Raw genomic sequence first — 23,620 nt, 5'->3', positions numbered from 1 at the left:
TAAAGTGGCCATTAAAAAATGAAAAATTTTAAAGAAAGATCTAAAACGCTGCTGGTAATGGACATTACCTGCCTCACCCCGAAAGCATTTCAGTTTGCAGCCCCTGAGAGGGTAAAAACCTGAATCACTGAAGCCAGGAATCCATCACTTCAGCAATTCAAGGCCTTCTGTGGAGCCGGGAGGCTACTTCAGGTCCTACCCAACTTGGAATTGAAAATTCCTCTGAAAATTCATGATAACCAAGGAAACTGTCTCACATTTACAACGTAGACAGCTGCAGAGGCAGGGGGCCATGGTTAAGCCCAGAAAGGAAAGGCCTCCCTGGGATAACAGGCATCATTTTGCAGAAAGCTTAGAGTGAAAGAGAGCAACGCATAAAGCTACAATGGCCGGTAACAGCAGGTGTATAGAATTTGAGGGAAGCACTTGAGACGCTTTCTTATCAGAGGCAATCAGGACTGATAGTCTGTTCATTAAATAACTTACTTGGAGTATAAACTCTTAAAAGAAAAAAGAAAGACAAAAGATACCTTATATATTATATTTTAACTTAAAACACAGAAATACCGGTCTTCAAATGTAGAGCTAAGTTACTTTCTTGTAACATGGATCACTGGGACTCTGAGTTGCCTTTCCTGCATATGTCTTTCCTACAGACACTTATGAATTGACCTTGGTTTCCTAATTAAGCTGAGAAGACTCGTAAGGGCATTTGTGAAGCAAATGGAACATCTTTTTCTGCAAGATCTTTCCAATCTTCTTTCCAATCTTTTACAATTGTGGTGTTCACTACGAATTCAAAAGTGGCTTTTTTGGCAACTCATCAAATCTTTTTGAAGTAATAAATTTAGTTTTCAATAGTGTATTACTTTCCTATTGCTGTTGTAACAAATTACCACAACCTTAGCTGCTTTAAACAGTCCCCGTTTACTGTCTGATAGGCCTGTAGATCAGAAGTTCAGTGGGCTCTGCTTAAGGGTCCCACAGGGCTGAAATAGATGTGTTGATAGAGCTTCATTCCTTACTGGAGGCTCTTAGGGGAGAATTGCTTCCAGAATCATTTGGGTTGGTGGCAGAATTTAGTTCTATGAGGCTGTAGGACTGAGGTCCCTGTGTTCTGGTGGGCTGTTGGTCAGAGGTCATTATCATGTTCTGAAGGCTACCCATATCCCCTGGCTCCTGGTGTTCTTTCTGACTCTTCAAAGTCAGCACTTCTAGGGTGAATCCTCACACCTCTAATATTCCTGATCTTTCCTTCTGCCTCCTCTCTCCTGACTTCCTCTTCTGCTTTTATGTGACTACTTTGAACCTTTCTAGAACATCCAGGATAATCTCCTTACTTTAAGATCAACTGATTAATAATCTTAATTCCATCCTTTAGATCAATACCTAGATTAGAGTTTAAATAACCAGGGGATGGGAATCTTCCAGAAAATCTTTAGAATTCTGCCTACGCTAAGTAGAATCAACAGCTCTTTTGCTTTATGCTCATATTTTACAAGTTATGAAATATTTGAAATCAAATACTTAAAATGACAATTACAAGTGGCAAAAGCAATTTGGGCACAAACAACAATGGAACAACCCAACTCGGAGGAACAGAAGTATGTAAGTATCCTGGGAGGTAGCCCACTAGCAGTGAGCATGCAATACAGCATAAACATCTGTCAGGGTGCTTCCCCGAGAGACAGTGAGTATTGATCAGATAAATGTAAGTTGGTTGACAGAATTCTAGTGAAACAGATGAAAGGAGGACAGCCATGTGATCATCTTGAAAAATGCTGATTGGAAACTCTGAGTGGTTGGGGACTGGATTGTTCTGATTGCTTCTCTAAAAGGTATTGGATGGGGTCCTAGCCTCTTTTTGGCAATCCTCCCAGATGAAAGTGTATGAGATTTCTTCTTTGCTGGCTGATCACTTTCTCTGGAGGGTAATCCTCTAGAACTCAGTCTGGAGTGGAGCTTGTGATAGGAATAAGCCCAACCTCTAGTGTCAGGAGAGCCAAGCTTGGGAAGGGGGCCAGTGGTACAGAACGTAGACTTTAAAATTTTTTCTGCCATTGTTTTCAGCTCGTACTTTTTCCCTGTGTTCAGAATGACCTGATGCTGCCAATTGCTGGAGTTCTGCTGGTTCATGTTGAGTTTCTCGCTTGAATTATCCAGGCTTCGGCTCTCTCCTCCCTGCTCAGTCCTACGACTCAGCCATATGCTTTACAGTTTTAAAATTTTTGTTTCCTCTGTCTCGGTTTCTACAATATCTGAAACACATGTCCCCTTGCGTGGCACACAGTGCACTTTTCAAAACGTCCACACGTGATTTGGACATTTTACCACTTTTATTGGGTATGTGACTTGAGATTTCCTTCACATTGTATTGTTAAAAATGCTGTATTGCATTTGGGGAATGCAAACAAATTTTTTGCTATATAAACATCAGCCAGAAGAAACCTTATAACGTCATATATTTATGTCCTAAAACATTTGGATATTAAAAATTAAGAAGCATTTTATTGATAAAACATTGACTAAAAAGGCATTCTGAAGGAGTTACTTTCTTCATGAAAAGAAAAGGAAAGCAGGAAAGAAGAAGAAATGGAAATAAAAGTAGAAATGTCAAATAAGAAATAAATCCCAATATAATTTTAATTAAAATAAATGTAAATGGTAAAGTTACGATATGAGGGCTCTCCAGGAAAAGGGAACCCATGGGATGGATTTTTTTTTCTTCATATATTGTATATTATGTTGTCCTTCATTTTCCATGAGAAGTTAGATATGCATGAATTCCACCTAATGAAAAAGGGCATTTCATATCTTTGGGGCAGCAATAATCAACCACATGATTTCACACACTCATTAGGAATAAAAGTATTTCATGGAGTGATTTGAGAGTAGAAATACATCAATCTGTGCTGGTCACAAATCTCAAATAGGGTCAATATAAAAAAGCATATGCTGAAATTAATTATACCTGTCCAAAAATCCATTCCCTTAATCTTTTGAAGCGTATTAGTGAATGTATTATCTAAGGGGTTAACTTCCCTTTAATAAATACTTTGATTTAAAATAATGCCTGAAAAGAGTTACTGACTTATTGCTTTCTACTGTGAATTCTGTGATATTTACATTTGATTTTCACTTAAATACTTTCCTATCTTTTTATATTTTCAAAGTTATTTTATGTACTCTCTGGTGTTTTCTCAAGTGTATATTTAACAGAAAGTTTTAGTTGAATTAATTAAAAACAAAATATAATACATAATACATGAAGAAAATCTGAATGGAGATGACGTTTGTGGTTGATTTATGATATTGATGTAAGTTACCACGAAATAGGTATTCAGGGCATCATTATCCTGTGTTAGTAAGACTAAGGAAAGTTCTGAATTTGATGTAACATGTTTTACCAATTGGTCTTTAAGAAAAAGAGATGGCAGTCCAGTAAAATACTGACATATCTTCCTAATAGCAATAGTTTGAAGTAGAGAATATTAGCTGATGTGGTTAAAATGAAGAAATCTTCACAGGTATCAGAAGACAGCTAACTCTTCCTCAATAGGGCATACAATTGTATACCCACATTTCTTTTTTTTTCACAGTTTCTTTAAAAGCTTATTTTAATTATTTTGAGAGAGAGTGCATGCATGGGAGGGGCAGAGAGTGGGGAGAGAGAGAGAGAATCCCAAGCAGGCTCCATACTGTCGGTATGGACTCTCGATGTGTGGTTTGAACTCACAAACCATGAAATCATGACCTGAACAGAAACTGAGTTGACGCATAAGTGACTGAGCCATACAAGCACCCTTATATCCACATTTCTTAATAATTACTTCAGTCCTGAAAATCATGGACTCCCATATGAAATGGGAGTTTCCCAACTGTGAAAAATCATTACCCCCAGATCATTATATCAGCACAAGAATGCTTCTTGAATGCTTATATTCTGTATTTTGAACAAGGATCAGAGTGGATTTGAAATGCATAACTTAGTCTACATGTAAACTTAATATATTTTAATTAATAAAACATAATGGTTCTTACTGTATGTAAAAAAATGTGATTAAAAACTGGGCAGACAATTCTCGAAAGAAGACAGAGATGGCTGACAGACACATGAAAAGATGGTCAACATCACTCAGCAACAGGAAAATATAAGTCAAAACTGTAATGAGATATCACTCACACATGTCAGAATGGCTAAATCAAAACCACAAGAAACAAGTGTTGGCAAGGATGTAGAGAAAAAGGAACCCTCATACACTGTTGGTAGGAATGGAAACTGGTGCAGCCACTCTGGAAAACAGTATGGAAAGTTCCTCAAAAAATTAAAAGTATAATTACTATATTATCCAGTAATGCTATTCCTGGGTACTTAACCAAAGGATACAAAAACACAAATTCAAAAAGATATATGCATTCTTATGTTTACTGCAGCATTATTTACAATAGTCAAATTATGGAAGCAGCCCAAGTGTCCATCAATAGATAAATGGATGAAAAAGACATGGTGTGTGTGTGTGTGTGTATATATACATACACACACACACACACGTATATACACGCAATGGAATGTTACTCAGCCATAAAAAAGAAAGAGATCCTGTCATTTGTGACAATGTGGATGGATCTAAGGGTTCCTAAGGATGCTAAGTGAAATAAGTCACTTACAGAGAGACAAATATATAATTTCACTTATATGTGGATTTTAAGAAATAAAAGAAATGAACAAAGAAAAAATGAGACAAACAACAGAACTGATGGGTACCAGAGGTAGGGGGAGGATGGGTGAAATAGGTGAAAAAATATTTTTAAAATACTTATATACATAATGACATATAAATACATAAAACTGGCCCATGTGATTATGGAGGCTGGCACATTCCAAGGTCAGCAGTCAGCAAGCTGGAGACCCTGGAATGCCAACGATGTATTTTTAGTCCAAATGCCAGTAGGCTGGAGACCCAGGAAGAGCTGATGTTGCAGTTCAGGCCCAATGGCAGGAAAAGACCAATAACCCTGCTCAAGACAGTCCTACAGGAAGAAACTCCCTCCCACTTGCTGGAGGATCAGCCTTTTTATTCTATTTAGGCTTTCATCTGATTGGTTGAGGCCTGCACACATTGGGGAACACAGTCTGTTTTATTCAGTCTACAAAATCAAATATTAATCTCATCTAAAGGTGCCCTTACAGACATACCCAGAATAATGTTTAATTTTTTAAAAATGTTTATTTATTTATTTTGAGAGAAAGAGAGAGAGAGAAAAAATGAGAATAAGAATGAATGGGAGAGGGCAGAGAGAAGGAGAGAGACAACCCAAGCAGGCTCCACAATATCAGCGCAGAGCCAGGTGTGGGGCTCAATTTCTTTAGCTGTGAGATCTCTCGAGCTGTGAGATCATGACCTGAGTCAAAATCAAGAGTTAGATGCTTAACCAACTGAGCCACCCAGATGCCCTTTTTTTAATTTGAGAAAGAGAGAGAGAGATTCTTTTTTTTTTAAGTAAAAAAATTTTTAAAGCTGTTGGTGTACATGGGTGGCTTAGTGGGTTAAGTGGCTGACTTCAGATCAGGTCATAATCTCACAGTCCTGCACTGGGGCTCCAACTCTCAACTGACTGAGCCGCCCAGGCCTCCCCAGAAGAATGTTTGACTTAATATCTGGGCACCTTGTGGCCTAGTCAAGTTGACATATAAAATTAACCATCACAGTTATTGATTAAAACACAGAGATGCCCATGTTGGATTAAAGGAAAGATGTTATATGTGAAATACACATTTATGATACAAAGTTAGAAATAGAAGTATAGAAATAAATATGCCAGGCAAGAATAAGAACTAAAAGAAGGCTGAGATAGCAGTCTTAATATCTGACAAAATAAAATCCAAGTAAAAAATAGCATAAAAGTTAGTAAGCTTAGTAATAAAGATGACATAACCATCATGCACATGTAAGTACTTAATAAAAAAGTCTCAAATATTTAATAATCAACTGAGAGAAACACACAAATCAAAAATTATAGTTGGAGATTTTAGCTGACAGATCAAGCAGATAAAAGAAATAATAGGGATGAGGGAATTTCTGAAAAATGTAATTAATAGGCTTTAGCTGGTTGAAGAAAGTAAAAAGGAGAATAAGATCTTCCGCACAATGTCATTTGTATAGATTAAAAATAGGTCCACAAAGAATAATGATACATATTTTATTGGCACAGATACAAGCAGAAAGATATTTATCACCCATAGTAAAATGGTTGTCTAGTGGAAGGAGAGAGAAGAGTGAGGAACGGGGATAAATACATTTAAAAGAACAAGAGAGGGGTGCCTGGGTGGCTTAGTGGGTTAGGCCTCCAACTCTTGATCCTGGCTTAGGTCATGATATTGAGGTTCATGAGTTCGAGCCCCATATGGGGCTCTGCACTGGCGGCACAGAGCCTGCTTGGGATTCTCGTTCTCTCTCTCTCTCTCCACCCGTCCCCAACTCTCACATTCTCCCTCCCCCCCAGTAAATAAATAAGCTTAAAAAAAAAACAAGAGAGAGGACTTGCATGAACCGATAATTACAAGAATATTAGCTCAGGTCTTAAAATACAATGTNGCTCGAACCCATGAAACGTGAGATCATGACCTGAGCCAGAGTCGGACGCTTAACCCACTGAGCCACCCAGGTGCCCCTATGCGGTGTACATTTCAAACAGGATTAGAAATGAGTTGAGCTTCCTGTTTCAAGATGGTGAACTGATGGGGGGAGTCCATCAACTGCTGAGAATTTCCCCATTTCTGGAGACAGAAAGCAGAAAATGGAGTGTTAACTGATAGAGCAGAGCATAGGAAACTTTCCTGGATTACTTAAGAGGGGGCTGCCACTGAGAAGGAAGCTGATTTGTCTACAGAAACTCAGGTTCAGAACCCAAAGACTCAAAAATGGCAGGTACAACAGAGGACAGCTAGGTCAAGTGTGACAGAACACTGGCATCTGCCTGTGGAATAGTCACCTTTCCCCTCCCTGCCACAGAACACCAGGCTGCACCCAAGGTTAGGGTAAACAGGAAGGTACTTATCTAAGGAAACTGATCACCTGCCTGGAGACAAGAAGATAACAGTGCAGGATCTCCGCATTTTGGCATTTTGGAGTCCGCAAGCAATTGGTTGATCCACAACTGCTCACCTGAAAACAAAGCCAGTCATTTAACAGGGCCATCCACAAAGCCAGTCTCCCAAGGAATGAACTTTTCTCTTAACTTTATTTTTAAATACAAATGAGCAACCAAGAATCTCTAGGCATTGGAGAAAAGGCTGCAACAAGAAAAAGAAGGACCAGGGTGCCTGGTTGAGCTTCCAACTCTTGAATTTTGGCTCAGGTCATGATCTTATGGTGGTGAGATCAAACCCTGCATGGGACTCCACGCTGAGCGTGGGGCCTGCTTGGGATTCTCTGTCTCTGCCCCCCTTCCCAAATAAATATATAAACATTAAAAGAAGAAGAAGGAGGAGGAAGAGGAGGAGGAACAAGTTAAACAGAAACTGATCCAAGAAGAGATAAGAAATGCAGAGAATAGTGGATAACAAACAAACCAAAAAACTCTTGTGTATATTTAAAAATAACTGAGAAATAAGAATTGTGCTTTCAAAACAAGGATGCTGTAAAAATAGTAGAATTAGAGAACAAGAAAGAAATCTTGGAAATTTAAAATGATTGCCAAATTAACAAAATTTAAATGAAAGGGGTGCCTGGGTGGCTCAGTCAGTTAAGCATCCGAATTTGGCTCAGGTCATGTCCTCACAGCTTGTGAATTTGAGTTCTGCATCTGCCTCTGCTCATAACTCAGAGCCTGGAGTCTATTTCGGGTTCTGTGTATTCCTCTCTCTCTGCCCCTCCCCTGCTCATGCTCTCTCTCTCAAAAATAAATAAACACTAAAAAAATTTAAAAACATTAATAGAAGGCTTGGAAGATAAAGTTGAAGAAATCTTTGAGAAAGTAGAATAAGCAAAAGGGTGGAAAATACCAGAGCAATGAGGTCTATATCTCATTAATTAGAATCACATAGAAAGAGAACAGAAACAAAGGGTGGAAAAGAAGAAATCATGGGAAAAAATGGATTTTTGCTGAGTTCTTATACCTGTAGGCAATCTAAGATTGCAACTGACTAATGAATGTAATCCCAACATGAATCTTGGTTAATATTTTTCTTTACACTTAAGAATAGGACAAAAGTGAAATAATAAAGAGGTATGTCTGAACTTCACTCATTTGTCAATGACATGAACAACTTCACTGAATTGGACAATAGTCTTCTAATATTGGAAGAATATTTCCTGGCTTTTCTGTGCTATTTACAATGTAATTGCTACAGATGTGATATACTTGTAAGTTGAATCCGCATCCTTAACATTTTTTTCTTTACCTTCTAAAATTTGGAAAATCAACAAAACTCAAGCCATGATTTGTAGCATTTGTCGGTGTTTGGGGTGCGAATGAAATTGGCCACCATGACCCGTTTCAAACTACCAATATGCTACCTTTGAATGCAGAGCTGGGAAGAGATGGTCAGTAACACATACATCTACATATCTTGTATATTTCCCTTAGACAGATACAATGTACATAAACCACCTCAAGAGCATGCATAATAATAAAAGCTAGTAAAATCCTTAGGAGGTTTTGAGTACCCTTTTTAGAAAACTTTATTTAATTGTAAGGTTACATTGTTTAATTTGCAATGATGTCTGTGTTTAACAACTGGCTCATAAATTCCTGAAAATGAAAATAATTGGTTCTCATCGCTTGTTTGCAGGGACTTGCAGGAACTCCAGCACAGCCCTGGGAAACACCCAAACAACTAGTTCCAGGTACAACAGACTTTTACCAGTAGCCCAAAAGACCCCTCTACCCCTTTCCAAGCACCGCCACCCTTAAAGGTGGTCACTATTCTGATTCCAACGGATGCGCTTTGAAAGTAAAGAATTTTAGGGGCGCCTGGGTGGCTTAGTCGGTTAAGCGTCCGACTTTCCCTTAGGTCATGATCTCGCGGTTCGTGGGTTCGAGCCCTGCGTCGAGCTCTGTGCTGACTGCCAGCTCAGAGCCTGGAGCCTGTTTCAGTCTGTGATTCCCTCTCTCTCTGACCCTCCCCTGCTCACGCTGTCTCTCTCTCTCTCTCCTAGAAATAAATAAAAAATATTAAAAAAAAAAAAGAAAAGAAAGTATTTTATTTGGGAATGTTCCATGTATGATTTTAATGTTTGGAATTTTTTTGTTTTGAATGTTTGGAATTTTACTAAACGCCACAGCAACAAACAAAAAACAACCATGACAATTAAAAAACACTTAAAATTCATTTAAAATTGTATTTTAATTACATTTTTATTGCTTTTCATTATATTTCACAGAATACCTTGCTTCTTTTTCTATTTTGCATCTTTTTAAGGATTTTACTTTTAAGTAATCTCTACGCCCAATGTGGGGCTTGAACCCGCAACCCTGAGACCAAGAGCCTCACACTCCACTGACCAAGCCAGCCAGGCACCCCTATTTTGCATCTTTTTAAATAACTTCTTTTATTTATCCTCATTTTCCAACATGAATCCCCAGTTGATACTCAAGATCTCTGCTCTTCATTTTGGTTACTATGTATGTTAGTTACTGGTTAAACTTAGCCCAACTTTTGTGCAAGAAATGGGTGCCCAGGCCCAGAGGGTCACTGAAACTTTATATAAGCAAGGAATTCCACTTAGTGTGGAGCTCTTCCTCGGAAACTGGGAACTGAAGCCCATTTGGAGGCTGCTATGCACCAAAAGAGCCATTCACAAAAATGCCATTCACAGATAGCAGTGGCCTCCCGAAGCTGGTCACGTTGTCATTTCTCAGGTTTTCTGGGAGGGGTAAAGCTCTATCCCTTCCTTGGCCCTGCGCCCTTGATGTGCATGTGAAAGGCTTCGGGCTGTCTCAGGGTCATATTTGAAAGTTCTTAACCCTGCAAGGAATCCTTCACTCACTTGTGAAACCATTCTCTGGACCCCCGTGATACCCCTGCCACTTATTTGCATATCTCTGGCAAATAGGGACACTTGGTATTTTGCTACGAAGCTTTGCTTCCTTTCTTTCTGGCTCCTTTGATAATTCTGTCATTTCTTCACTGAAATCACTGTCAAATGCACTTGAAAGCATACTTTACAATCTTCCTGATTAATGACCTCAAAGGAGAACACCACAGCCTCCGTTTCTCAACTATGGAATAAAAAAGTACTTTAGCTTTTATGAAAAGTATCATATACTACAAAACAGGCTTATGCCTAAGTGGGTATTATTTGGTGTCTGGAAGAACTCCATAAATATAATGTCAAGGTAGGGTGAGGATGAGGTGGGGGGTTGAGAAGGGGATGTGGTAGGCCTGGATCTACCCCAAATTCCAGAGGGAACAATGATTCTCTCTCTCAAACCAGCCATGAAAATGCTAAGATGTAACACACGGTTCTATTTGTCTTGTGAAAATGTAAAAGTATCCAATTTTTCATGCACACAAAAAATAAAAACAAAGAAAAACTAGGGACCTGCTCTGGATGGAATGTTTGTGTGCACCCAACATTAAAACATTGAAACTCTGTGTCCCAACGTAATGGTGTTAGGAGGTGGGGCTTCAGGAGGTAGTTAAGATGAGATGGGGTCATGTGGTTGGAGATCTCGTGAATGGGTCTCATAAGTCATGAGGCAGCCTCCTTTCCTTCTCAGATCTCTGCCATGGAGACACAAGAAGACAGCTGGAAGCGTGTTCTCACCAGACACTGAATCTAACAGCACCTTGATCCTGGACTTTCCAGCCTCCAGCATTTCTGTTGTAAGGAAGCCATCCAGTCTGTGGTATGTTTGTTAGAGCAGCCTAAATGCATTAAGGACACCCTGGAGCATCGCGCCTAAAATGATAGCGAGTCCTGGCATTGGTGTGCAGTGAGTATTTTGCCTGTCTGCTCGTATGGACTTGTTTTTTCCTGTTAACAATCACACAGTTTTGTTTTTTTTAATATTTATTTTTGAGACAGAGGCAGACAGAACATGAGCAGCGGAGGGGCAGAGAGAGAGAGAGAGACCCAGAATCCAAAATAGGCTCCAGGCTCTGAGCAGTCAGCACAGAACTCAATGTAGGGCTTGAACCCACGAACTGTGAGATCATTACCTGAGCCGAAGTCAGACGCTTAACTGACTGAGCCACCCAGATGCCCCCAACAATCACACAGTTTTGCAAGGCGTGGTATGTGCATTTTGCTGTTGGTCTTCTTTAGAAGTGTGATATTTCAATTGTGGTCAGTTGTGTACATCTGTGTGATTTTGTTTGGGAACTGTAGTTACTGTAAAACATTATTTTTAAAAAGTCTCTTATTATTTACAAAGTGTGCTAATATTCCATGTTAAATTGAAAAATGATGCCAAAGATGGTAACGGGCAATGGAGAGCCTTATCACTGATCAGAGTTCATCTATAGGTGAGACTGTGACTCACCTTTCACTTTGGATTATGCATATAGTTTGACGTTCATGAAATTATATGATAGGAAGTATCAATACATATCTACCAGAAGACCACAAAATATCCCAGGTAAATTAAAAGCTTTAAGAAAGCAGTCTTAGTGGTTGGAATGCAATATTCCATCCAACAAAGAATGCAATTTTTTTTAATGTTTTTCTAATTTTTATATTTTTGAGAGAGAGAGAGAGAGACAGCATGAACAGGGGAAGGTCAGAGAAAGAGGCAGACACAGAATCTGAAGACAGTCGCCAGGCTCTGAGCTGTCAGCACAGAACCCGACGTGGGGCTCAAACCCATGAACCATGAGATCATGATCTGAGCCGAAGTTGGATGCTCAACCGACTGAGCCACCCAGGTGCCCCAAGAATGCAGTTTTCTATTACTTATATCTATTGGTCTCTGACACTTAAAAAAATGAGTCATTAAGAATCTCTGAAGGAAGGGGCGCCTGGGTGGCTTAGTCGGTTAAGCGTCCGACTTTCGCTTGGGTCATGATCTCGCGGTTCGTGGGTTCGAGCCCCGCGTCGGGCTCTGTGCTGACTGCCAGCTCAGAGCCTGGAGCCTGTTGCAGTCTGTGACTCCCTCTCTCTCTGACCCTCCCCTGCTCATGCTGTCTCTACCTCTCTCCTAGAAATAAATAAAGCATTAAAAAAAAAAAAAAAAAAAAAAAAAAGAATCTCTGAAGGAAAATAGCTTTGAAAATTTTTAGGAAACACTGAAAATTTTCAGAGAGCATGAAAAAGTTCTATATTTGAACACACTGCAACTCAAGAGTGGATATTGTTTTTTGTGGTAAAACCATTGATAATAGATTATGCCTTCACTTGTTCAAGATGATGCCTTCACTCATTCAAGACTAAAATATACCTGAAATTCTTAGGTGAAAATATTTTACTTTTCTTGGAAAGCACCATTTACTTTTAAAAGTTCATTTCATCTGTATATAAAAGCGATTTTTTAGCATTCACAAGTTAATTTCTATAAATGTATAAATTCACAATCGTTGGAATGAGAAAGACAGGATAGTTGCAGGATGTGATAAATGGATCCTTTCCCTCAGCTTATTCAGTACCATGTTACCAAAAAACTGATTGTTCAAAGAAAAGACACAACTACTGATTTATGTAAGATGATACAGAAAACATCGAATTCTATACTTAAAGTTAGATGATAAAGGCATGGCCAAGAATAGCTCTCCGTAGTTATCAGATTATTGGCAGTAAATCAGAGTCAATATGAATAAAATAAGATTATGTCTACTGTAGTGCAGCTAACAAGAACAGCAACTTAGCCAAGAGTCTCAGTGAAGAGTAACAAAAGCCAAGACTATTTCCCTAAGTACCCGCGTCATGCGTATCCTCTACATTAGTCATATGAGGTCTACAGGGAAATGAAAGAACATCACAGGTCTCTCAATACTGTAAGTCTTTGTTTTCTACTACTGCCACATCTATGAAAATATTGGCAATATAAAAACATTTATAAATGCGGTTGAAAGTATTGACACACTGAAAGCTATGTGACTCTTTTTAAACCTACAGAACTGGACATCACAGTTCTATATCAGAGTAAGGAACTCCCAGAGATTTTTGGGACATTCAAAAAACTTTTGCAATTGGCTCTTTAATTAAACAGGTAGTTAGTGAATGGAGCAATTTGCTGTTATAAATCCAAACTTGACTTTCTGCTTGCTTAAATCGTCTTTACCACGTGCTTCGTTCGTGTGTGGTGGAGTACCACACAATTGTCCCTGTTGCCATTTGAGTATTTCTAAAATCATTTCCCATAGATGAAATTGAATAAAATATACAAGTATCCACCTATGTTTTTATTAGGTCAGGCTTACACTGGAAATGTTGAAGGAAAGAAAGTATAGCATGACCACATTTTTGTGCTTTTTGGTCTACTTTCATTGCTGAATGCAATCAGAACCACGGCTCGGTACCTTGGATGAGGTAGGAATCTGCCGATGGAAACTTGAGACCCACAAAGCTGAAGGGGCACCTGACACCTCTACATCCTGAAATCTATCTCAGGCTGTGTGGACTCATAAGAAGAATCCTCCTTGGGAAATACCAGAATCTTATCACATGGATTCATCTCAAATCAAGAACCTTATTTGGAAGCATCCAACAAGATCGTTCATCCTACAGCTAAGCAAAGAATCGCCATGTGATTGGAGACAACTTGGCAAAGCCACATACCCTGAACTTGGACTATGAGGGGGCTTGAAGCTGAGGTGGTATTAATATCTCAGTTGATGCCACCCACCCCAAAATATGTAATATTCCTTTCTCATATTTTGAAGCAGACCTTTAAATAATTCAAAGTGATAATGTGTCTTTTTGTCATGGAAAAGAAGGAAATTATAGATATTCTTTTGTGACTTTCTGGGTTTTGTTCATTATTTGCATACTGACCAATGCCATCAGAAAAAAAAAAGTTTTAATTTTTGAAAATATACATACCACTAACTTTTTAAAAGTTTATTTATTTTGAGAAAGAGAAAGTGAGCACGAGGTAGGGAGGGGCAGAAAGAAAGGGAGAGGGAGAGAATCCCAAGCAGGCTCTGCACTGTCAGTGTAGAGCCCAACATGGAGCTCGAACCCACGAACCTGGAGGGCATGGCCTGAGTCGAGATCAAATCAGACACTCAACCAACTGAGCCACTCAGGCCTCCCACATTGGGCTTTACAGTGACAGTGCAGAGCCTGCTTGGGATTCTCTCTCTCTCCCTCTCTCTCTGCCCCTCCCTCCCTCATGCTCACTCTCTCTTTCTCAAAATAAATTAAATAAATAAAAACTTAAAAAAATTTTTTAATTAAAAACAAAAGTCTTCGCTAAGCAAACTGTGATGGAGAGAAAACTCCTAGCTCAGGTTCTAGGAGGCGCCCCTGGAAACTCAGCCTATGTGTTCACTTCGTCTTCTAGAAGAAAGCACTCTCTACACGCTGGTCAGCAGGCCCTGGGGCCAAAGACCCTATGGAAAGTCTTGTCTACGCAGTGGATATCTTCATCTTCCTCCAAGCCAGGACATTTTCACCATCTTTTTAAGAGATTTCGTCAAGTAACAGTAGCAGAAGATTACCAATCACACAGAATAAGGCAGGTCAGGAAGTGCTTATTGAATTTGAAGCACAAGTTTGTGTGGGTGCTTAAGATAAAAAGAAAGGGAAAGCCAATTCCCCAGGCAATGCTACTGGGAAGGGGTTGCTCCCAGCTTAGATTATTAGGCAGATCGTTTTGGTCATACTGACTGAGGCAAATCCTTCAGGTCTTAGAATCAGCAGTGCAGTTCTGCTGAAAAAATTAAACAAAACTATTAGCTCTTTTGGCCAAGCCTATATACTTGGAAGAATAACTTGGACAGGTGAAGTTTCAAACTTTCTATCACTGAAGCAAATGCTTCTACAGGCTGGAATTGAGAGTGACCATGAAGCTTTCTTGCTTTCTCTGCAGTCAAAAAACTATAGCAACCTGAGAGCCCTCAGAATACTTCTGAATGGTCCTGCTTAATCTTCAAGTGGAAAGTGAATCTGAAATCCTTCCCTGGTTGACATAGATAGCAGCAGTGAGGCAGACCTTGTCAAAGATGACTTCATTGACTTGAGAACAAAAGATATGAAGTGACGTGAATTCAACTTGAAGAACTGTAGAGAACCCTGGTGTTCTTGATCCAAGTCCATCCTTAACTGGCCACAGATTCCATCTGCTACCACGGACCTTAGTGAGTCAGGGTATCAACCCCATTTCCGTCAAACCAAACGTTAAAGTCAATTGTATAGTAATGATGTGTGTCCCACCTTTTCAAAAACCACACGACTTCATATGAAACCAAAGAAGCCTCCTTGGAGGCAGCTGTGGAAAAGTTGCTGGGGTAGGCAGAATTGTAAGATGGCATCCAAGGATCCTGTCCCCTGGAAGACAGTTTGTACCATCTCCTCCCCTTGAATGCAGGCACAACCTGCGAATATGGTAGGAGAGCACTCCTGTGATGAGGTTGCTAGTCAGCTGTCTTTGAGTTCATCCAAAGGGAGATGATACAGCTGGGCCAGACTTAAATCAGGTGAGTGCTTCAAAGGGACTAAACCCTTCAGAAGGCAGACACACATTCTCCTGCTGGCCTGGAAGTGAGCAAACATCCATGCTAGGAACTGCCTCAGGAAGCCACATGGCAAAGAACTTAGGGCAGCACCTAGGAGGTGAGAGTGCTCCCCGGTCAACACCTAGCAAGAATATGATCTCAGTCCTATCACTGGAATTCTGCCAACCATCTGAATAGGCATTGAAGGACACCCTAAGTTTCATATGATATCTGCAGGTTCTTAGCTTTACTGTGCCCAGACTTCTGGCCAAGAGAAACCCTGAAATAAGAAGGAAATGGTTGGTTCCTCCCCCACCCCCCCGCAAAAGAAGAAAATAGACCAACCAAAGGAACAGCAGCATCTTTTTCATTAAAATTACTTTTGAGCAGAATTAACATATTTTTGTTTTATATACACCTTTACTTACTGTAATTTTTTTAATTTAACATGTTTATTTTTAAGAGAGTGAGAGAGAGAGAGAGAGAGAGAGAGAGAGAGAGAACCCAAGTGGGGGAGGGGCAGAGAGAGAGGGAGACACAGATTCTGAAGCAAGCTCCAGGCTCTGAGCTGTCAGCACAAGGCCCAATGCGGGGCTCAGATTCACGAACCATGAGATCATGACTTGAGCCGAAGTTGGACACCCCTGACTGAGCCACCCAGGCACCCCTATTCTTTTACATTTGTTAAGGCCTATTTTATGGCCCACAGTGTGGTCTATCTTGGTGAATGTTCCATGTGAACTTGAGAAAAATGTGTGTTCTGCTTTAAGGCTCTTTCTGTCTTGAGGTTCTGCTGCCTTCTAGAGCCTAGGAGCTCTTCACTGCATTGTTTGCATATGGTGGCAGGTGATGATTGCATCTGAGGTTTTAGGGAGCAGGCCGAAAGTTTCATACTCTTCTGTTGGGCAGCACACATTCTATTGGACAAAACAGTCATATAGCCCCACCCGGATTATAGGGACAAGAACATGTGGCCTACCGATGTGCCAAGGAAGGGAGAGCACAGGTACTGGGGAATGCTTTGCCAGTCTCTGCCAACGTCCATGCTTCTGGTAACCAAATGTCTGGTTTCGCTCTTTCTTCCAGACATAAAACACTGCCTGGCACCCCAGCACCCCTGCACTGAGGAATAACTCAGTCTCAGTCAGTGATTACATTCAGCTCAACAAACAGATTCTGCAGATGATGTGTTGATGCGCCGTCCCATCCAGTCTGGATCTGGCTCCATGGTGCAAAGTCAGCACTCGCACCCCCTGGGAGTGAGCGTGTATCTTAAACTTACACTCTAGGCAGCTCACTTGCCTCGCCCTCGTACTGACCCTGCCTTCTGCACATACTAATATAAAATAGTGGTATGCAGAATTGCTGCATAATCACTCACATTTGGAAGACAAAATGGAAAACACACAGCAGCCACTGAGCAATAAAAATCTGAAATCCTCAAGGCATTCTTACCCTTAATGAGGTCCTAATTCTATTCTTTGGGAGGAACTTTCCATTGTTTTCTGTGGCTCCTGGATCTACCCTCCGGCATGATCTTAGCCCGTACCTCATTTTCTTTAGTTACAACTGAGGTGTGTATAAGCCCTCCTTAGAAGTAAGATCAGGGGCTTAAATCTTGAATCGTCAAAAGGTTTTTGGTCTGGGTTCCTACATTGAAAATATTTATGAGCTTCTCATCTCTTTACTTCCAGGCAGTACCATTTCTCCAACCTCACCCCAAATTCTTCCAGACATAGTTTATGAGCCTGCCTTATTTTCTGTTCCCAACCCACCCTCTTCCCACAGGCCTCTGCAACTTAATGGTAGCCACCTTCAAACTATCAGACCTGAGCCAGAAGGCCACACCGTCAATCTGATCTTTGACGCAAGGCTCAGCTGATTTGTTCAACTGAGAAATTTTTCTTGGGACTCTATTGCCCCAAACTTTATTTGTTCTTACATCTTCCAGTGTGAAGGCTACCAAAGTCCAATTTTCCAACCCTGTGAGACCCTGACTTTCTGGACTTTTCTCTATTTCCTTTTTACTTTTGCTGGTAAATTGGCCAATTTTTTCCTGCTCATCTCTTTCTTTTAAGAACCTGTCAAATGCCAATTTGTATGTACCAGCATACACTAGTAATGTGTTGTTTTCTAATTTCTTCCCACAGAGCTACAAGTTCAACAGGTAGACAGTCTGCATCCAAGATATCACAGGTGGCAACTTTACCACCTTGTTGCCACTGTATTATACAGATATCTAGCCATCAGCCTGCTATATTTGTTTTCTTGCCGCCTACCGCATGATACCATGAGTTTTGAGATTGCTGTTTTTAAAAGCATTGTCCAGTACTAATTTCTATATTAGTTGGGATGAGACATTCTGGTTGCTATAACAAATCAACCAACCCCATAACTCAGTGGCTTGATCCAACAAAATATTTCTAGTTGGCATGTCAGTCCTCTGTGGGTCATTAGAGGTGCCTTGCACCATGTAATCATTCAGGAATCAGGCTTTTTAAAAATCTGGGGCCCTGATACGGTCCCGGGCTTCAGACTCCACCCCAGCATCTTCTGCATTTGGGGACAGAAAGAGAAAGAGTTTGAAATATTTTACAAGAAATCTGAAAAACCATACCTGAATATAGCACCCATGCTTTTGCCGACATGCACTGGCCAGAATCCATCCCCATGTCCTGATGCGAGGGTAACAGGGTAAGTACTCCATGACTGTTTGCCAAGTGAAGACAGGGTCCTTTAACCTGTGCTTGTTAAGATGCATGGCTCCTTGTCCTTCCACTATATGCCCAAGAAAATCAGATTTATTGGAGTTCCTTTCTTTTTTTAAAAAATTTATTTAATGCTCACTTATTTTTGAGAAAGAGAGAGACAGACAGAGTGAGAGTAGGGGAGGGGCAGAGAGAGAAGGAGACACAGAATCTGAAGCAGGCTCCAGGATCCAAGCTGTCAGCACAGAGCCCGATGCTGGGCTTGAACCCACAAAGTGTGAGATCATGACCTGAGCTCAAGTCAGAGCCTTAACCGACTGAGCCACCCAGACACCCATACTGGAGTTCCTTTCTATACTGGAGTTCCTTTTATCTTTTATAGATTTCTGTGTCTCCTCCTGCTGGCAGACTGATAACCATCACTTCCTATCACGATTCATATGCCATATTGCACAGCTCTCTTCCTGCTTCTATGGTCCCAGTATGCTTGGGAGTTGGAAGCCAGGTAACATGCTTATTAGAACTGTATGTAGTACAAGACTACATGGACTGTTGGGGTGCCTGGGTGGCTCAGTTGGTTAAGCATTCGACTTCGGCTCAGGTCATGATCTCACGGTTCGCGGGTTCGAGCCCCGCGTTAGGCTCTGTGCTCACAGCTAGCTCAGGGCCTGGAGCCTGTTTCAGATTCTGTATCTCCCTCTCTCTCTGACCCTCCCCTGCTCATGTTTTTTCTCTCTCTCTCTCTCAGAAATAAATAAAACATAAAAAAAAAAATTTTTTTTTTAAAGACTGCATGAACTGTGAGTCAGGATCCAGTGGAGAGCCTTGACTTCCTCAGGGGCAAAAAATACACGAGTTCTTATAACATCTATTCTATTTTCTCACTGACGTGTTTCTCAGCCGTGTTCCTGAGAGGCTGCAGATTGCTGAGCTTTAGAGAAGTGGGGGTTTGTAAACAGGTAATATTTTTATCTTAAAGTAGGGAAGTATCAGCAGATAATTTTTGATTTCGGTAAATTTCAGATCCAGCTGCTTAGTTCTGAGTCACTGGGTGCCCCAGGAAGATGGCTGCCTAAAATTATAAAGCTTCTTTTTTTTTAAAGTTTATTTATTGAGTTTGAAAGAGGCAGAGAGTGCATGTGAGGGGGGAGGGGCAGGGAGAGAGAGAGAGAATCCCAAGCAGTCTCTGTGCTGTCAGTGTGCAGCCCAACACGGGTCTTGAACTCACAAACCATGAGATCACGACCTGGGCCAAAACCAAGAGTCGGACCTCAAATGACTGAGCCACCCAGGCGCCTCCCAAATTATAAAACTTTTACCACTGGTTTTGCAGGTGGGTTTTCCCATCATCTGCTTCAAATTGAGCCAGACTTTGGAATGAATCTCCTCATGTTTGTGGATTTGCCTCTCCACAAATTTGAGGGAGGGATTAAGAGAAATTGGTCACTACAATCTCTGCTAGCTTCAGAGAGACTAGAGCCTCCTGCTGTTTCGATCTGGCTTCTCTGGCAAACTGGATGCGATTTGTTTTTGAACATTTGTATTTCCCCTGCCAAGGGCATGCTATTTGCTTGGACTTCTGAGCTCTTTGCCGTGATATTTATTCTGTATGATTCCACAGACTCCATGGCAGGATTAATCATTCTTGAAACCTGAACATTAAACGTGCTAGTGAGTTATGGCATACTCATTTGGAGCTGCTGGAGAAGAGGGCTGCTTCCTTATGGACCCTACTCTTAAAGACAGATGCAGTCACAAATAAAAAATCCTCCAATACTTAGGAGTGAGAGCATGTGAAGGTAAACCAGGGGTTGAGCGGTCACCCATAGTTAGCGTTATAGATTTTTATGATTGTAAGTCCCGGTGACAGAAATTGTTATTTGCCCCCAATATTCACCCTCCCTTTCTCTCTCACAATAGAATGGATGGTTATGTGGGCCCTTAGCTACTCAGAATAAGCACAACCTTACCTAGACTTCTGTGCCATTTACTGTAACCCTGTCATGTGGTAGAGTCCCCTCCCTAAGGAAAGAAAACAACCTCAAGGCAACCTGACTGTACCCATAGGTGACAATATCCTCTCACAAGCTTGTGACATGAGAGCAGTTAGTCAGACTACATGTTTGTGTGTTACCATATATGTGAGACAAAGAAGGAAAAAATTATATTAAAAACTACACCACATGGTGTTTGGGGCTCAGTTCTTTGGGTTCAAACCCAACTGGGTGGTGCTGCAGGAATAAAGTTCTTCCTGGAAAGAAAAGCCTCGGTGTCATGACTCTCTGTGGGAGAATCTTGCTACAGTAACCCAGGGCAGGCCAGTGGGAAGGCACAGTCATGATTTTGAGGAAGTCTCACCATTGGAAAGGGTGTGCCCTATTCCTCTCTGCGCCACAATGTGAAAGCCTTATGTTGAGCAAGAAGATGGGGTCCCTTCAGTGCAGTGACATCATACCAGCTATGACCTGCCCTTTCTGACTTTTATGTAAAAGAGAAGTGAATTACTATCTTGTTTAAGCTACTGTCTCTGTGATTTTTTGTGTCACCTGCAGCTGAGTCTAATCCTGATAAAGTCTCTTTCTTTCTTTCTTAAAATGTTTATTTATTTATTTTTTAAATATTTTTTAAATTTTTATTTCTAGGAGAGAGAGACACAGCGTGAGCAGGGGAGGGTCAGAAAGAGAGGGAGATACAGACTCTGAAATAGGCTCCTGGCTCTGAGCTGGCAGTCAGCACAGAGCCCGACGCAGGGCTCGAACCCACAAACTGCGAGATCATGACCTAAGCGAAAGTCGGACGCTTAACTGACTAAGCCACCCAGGCGCCCCATTAAAATGTTTATTTATTTTGAGAGAGAGCAAGTGAGGGAGGGCAGAGGAGAGGGAGAGTGAGAATCCCAACAAACTCTGCACTGTCAGTGCGGAGCCTGATGCGGGGCTTGATCCCACGACCCTGGGATCATGACCTGAGTATAAATCGAGAGTCAGATGCTTAACCCATTGAGCCACTGAGGTGACCCTCTTTTTCTTTCTAATGCGGAGTCTACTTGCATATGAGATTGGAAGGGGGAGATTAAATCTAAAGGCTTTCAGTGCAAATTGTGACCTCTTCCTGGCTGAGAGCTATTTAAAACTCTGTCTTTGAGGTGAAATTTCTACTTTTGCCATTTACTCATGAATCACTGATAACCAAAAATCCGTTCCACCTACAGAGTGTTTTGGTAAATGAGGTAGATACTCTCTAAATACCTGCACTGACAAAAACTGGGAACATACGGTTATTAAAATATCATCAGATTTGAAGCTTATTATAAATTCCTCATCACTTACAAAAACAGAAAATATAGATCTCCAGTGGGAAGGTGAGAGTCTGGTTGTCAGACAGGGACGGGTGTAGATTCCAGGGAGAGTTAGCAAAGATAAAAACTTGGTGACTGAGATCGTGGAACCGAAGATACTGCTTGAGATGTGGGTGACTCTCACTGATTTATGAAACAAGGTCAACTGCTCAGATCTTTCCCTGACTGAAACCTGGTAATTGTACTCCATTTTAAATAATCGATCAGGGGGCTCCTGGGTGGCTCAGTCGGTTGAGCTTCCAATTTCGGCTCAGGTTATGATCTCGCGGTTGGTAAGCTGGAGCCCTGCATCAGGCTCTGTGCCAACAGCTCAGAGCCTGGAGCCTGCTTCTGATTCTGTGTTTCCCTCTCTCTCCACACCTCCCCTGCTCATGCCCTGTCTCTCTCAAAAATAAATACGCATTAAAAATATTTTTAAATAATTTTTTTAAACATTTATTCATTTTTAAGAGATAGAGACAGAACGTGAGCAGGGAGAGGGGCAGAGAGAGAGAAGGAGACACAGAATCGGAAGCAGGCTCCAGGCTCTGAGCTGTCAGCATAGAGCCCGACGTGGGGCTCAAACTCATGGATAGTGAGATCATGACCTGAGCTGAAGTGGGACACTTAACTGAGCCACACAGGTGTCCCTAAAAATTTTTTTTAAAATAGCTGATCAAAAATAAATAGGTGATGAATAAATAAATAAAATCATAAATAAAATTTATTTATTAATAAATAAATAGGTGATGAAAAACTTCAAGCTGAATAAATGCTTGGAAGAAACTTCCAGTCCCCCAAAGTTACTTGGAGGACTGCGTGGAACAGTTGGCTCAGGTGATTATCAACCTGACCACCTTCATGAATCCCATGGTTATTCTCTTCTCTGGTATAACTCAGGGTGTGGCTTTTGTCCATTTTTCAAAATAGCCATCTAGGGACTTCTGTGGCTGGGAAGATGGAATATAGATGAACTTTTCCTTATTCTTCCCACTAAGTACAACAAACAACCCTGAACATTATGTCTAAAATAAATGCAAGAAGACTCAGAGGTGGAGAGAAGGCAGATCAGCTAAAACACTGAAGCCTGAGGAACAGCACGGCTGTGAGCTCTTTGAGTTCTCTGTTTGTCTTGTAGACCTCAGATTTGGAGCTAAAGAAGCCAGCAGCCTAGAAATGCCAGCAAGCTAAGAAAAAACAACAACAATAACAACAGCAAAGTCCTGATGAAAGCCTGCTCTCTCCAGCCAAAGGAACAGAAAAAGGGCAGCCCAGCAAGAAGAGAAAACTTTCAGTTGCACACTGCTCTACTGTGGCCAAACACCATAGAAAACACCATGTCCCCACCCACACCAGTGCCAGCAAAAGTTGAGTGGGGAGACTAGATGTCTACCCTCATGAGGCTATAATGTAAAGTGTGAGTGCAAATGTAAAACTCGGAGTCAGGGTGGTGTGAGAGAGGGCAGAATAGAGAGCCAAGAATTCATCAGCAAAGGGCAGTAGCAAGATCTCAGGTAGGGAGCCTGGACTTAGACACCAAAAAGTCAGAACTTTCACCGCTGCCCGGCTGTAACAAGGCCACACCCCACCCTGTGGTGTTGGTTGAGGCCACATGTGGTACCAAGGCACCCCGACGCACCCAGCCAGAGCAGTACCAGGGCAGGCCTCCTGGAAAGTGGGAGTCCCATTCCCTCCAAGTAGTAATGAGAGTACCCAGCTGGGTATCAACAAAGCTGAGTGGGAAATCCGGATTTCAACCCCCTACTTGGTGCTAATGAGGCAGCACCCTTTCACCACCAAAAGAACAATGTCGGAGAAAGCTAGCTAAAATAGATTTTAATAAAGTCCAAATTCTCATGATACCCCAAATTCCAGGTTTAAATAAAAACTCACCCATCATGCCCTAATCCATGACGAGTTCAAACTGAATGGAAAAACACAATCAATAGATGCCAACAACATCAAGATGACGCA

At 41.1% G+C, this 23,620-nt stretch overlaps 1 long non-coding RNA gene across 1 annotated transcript in view; it reads right to left on the bottom strand.

Moving 5' to 3' along the window:
- The window catches only part of LOC144218336 (uncharacterized), a 58,054-nt gene that overhangs the window by 1,051 nt on the left and 33,383 nt on the right, over positions 1–23,620 (bottom strand). The gene's annotated exons all lie outside the window — the stretch shown is intronic.

This window comes from Crocuta crocuta, unplaced genomic scaffold (genome assembly GCF_008692635.1).
Source record: "Crocuta crocuta isolate KB4526 unplaced genomic scaffold, BGI_CrCroc_1.0 scaffold39, whole genome shotgun sequence".
Lineage (NCBI taxonomy): Eukaryota > Metazoa > Chordata > Mammalia > Carnivora > Hyaenidae > Crocuta > Crocuta crocuta.
Note: the sequence above shows the minus strand (reverse complement) of the source record. Positions and strands in the feature narration are given on the sequence as shown.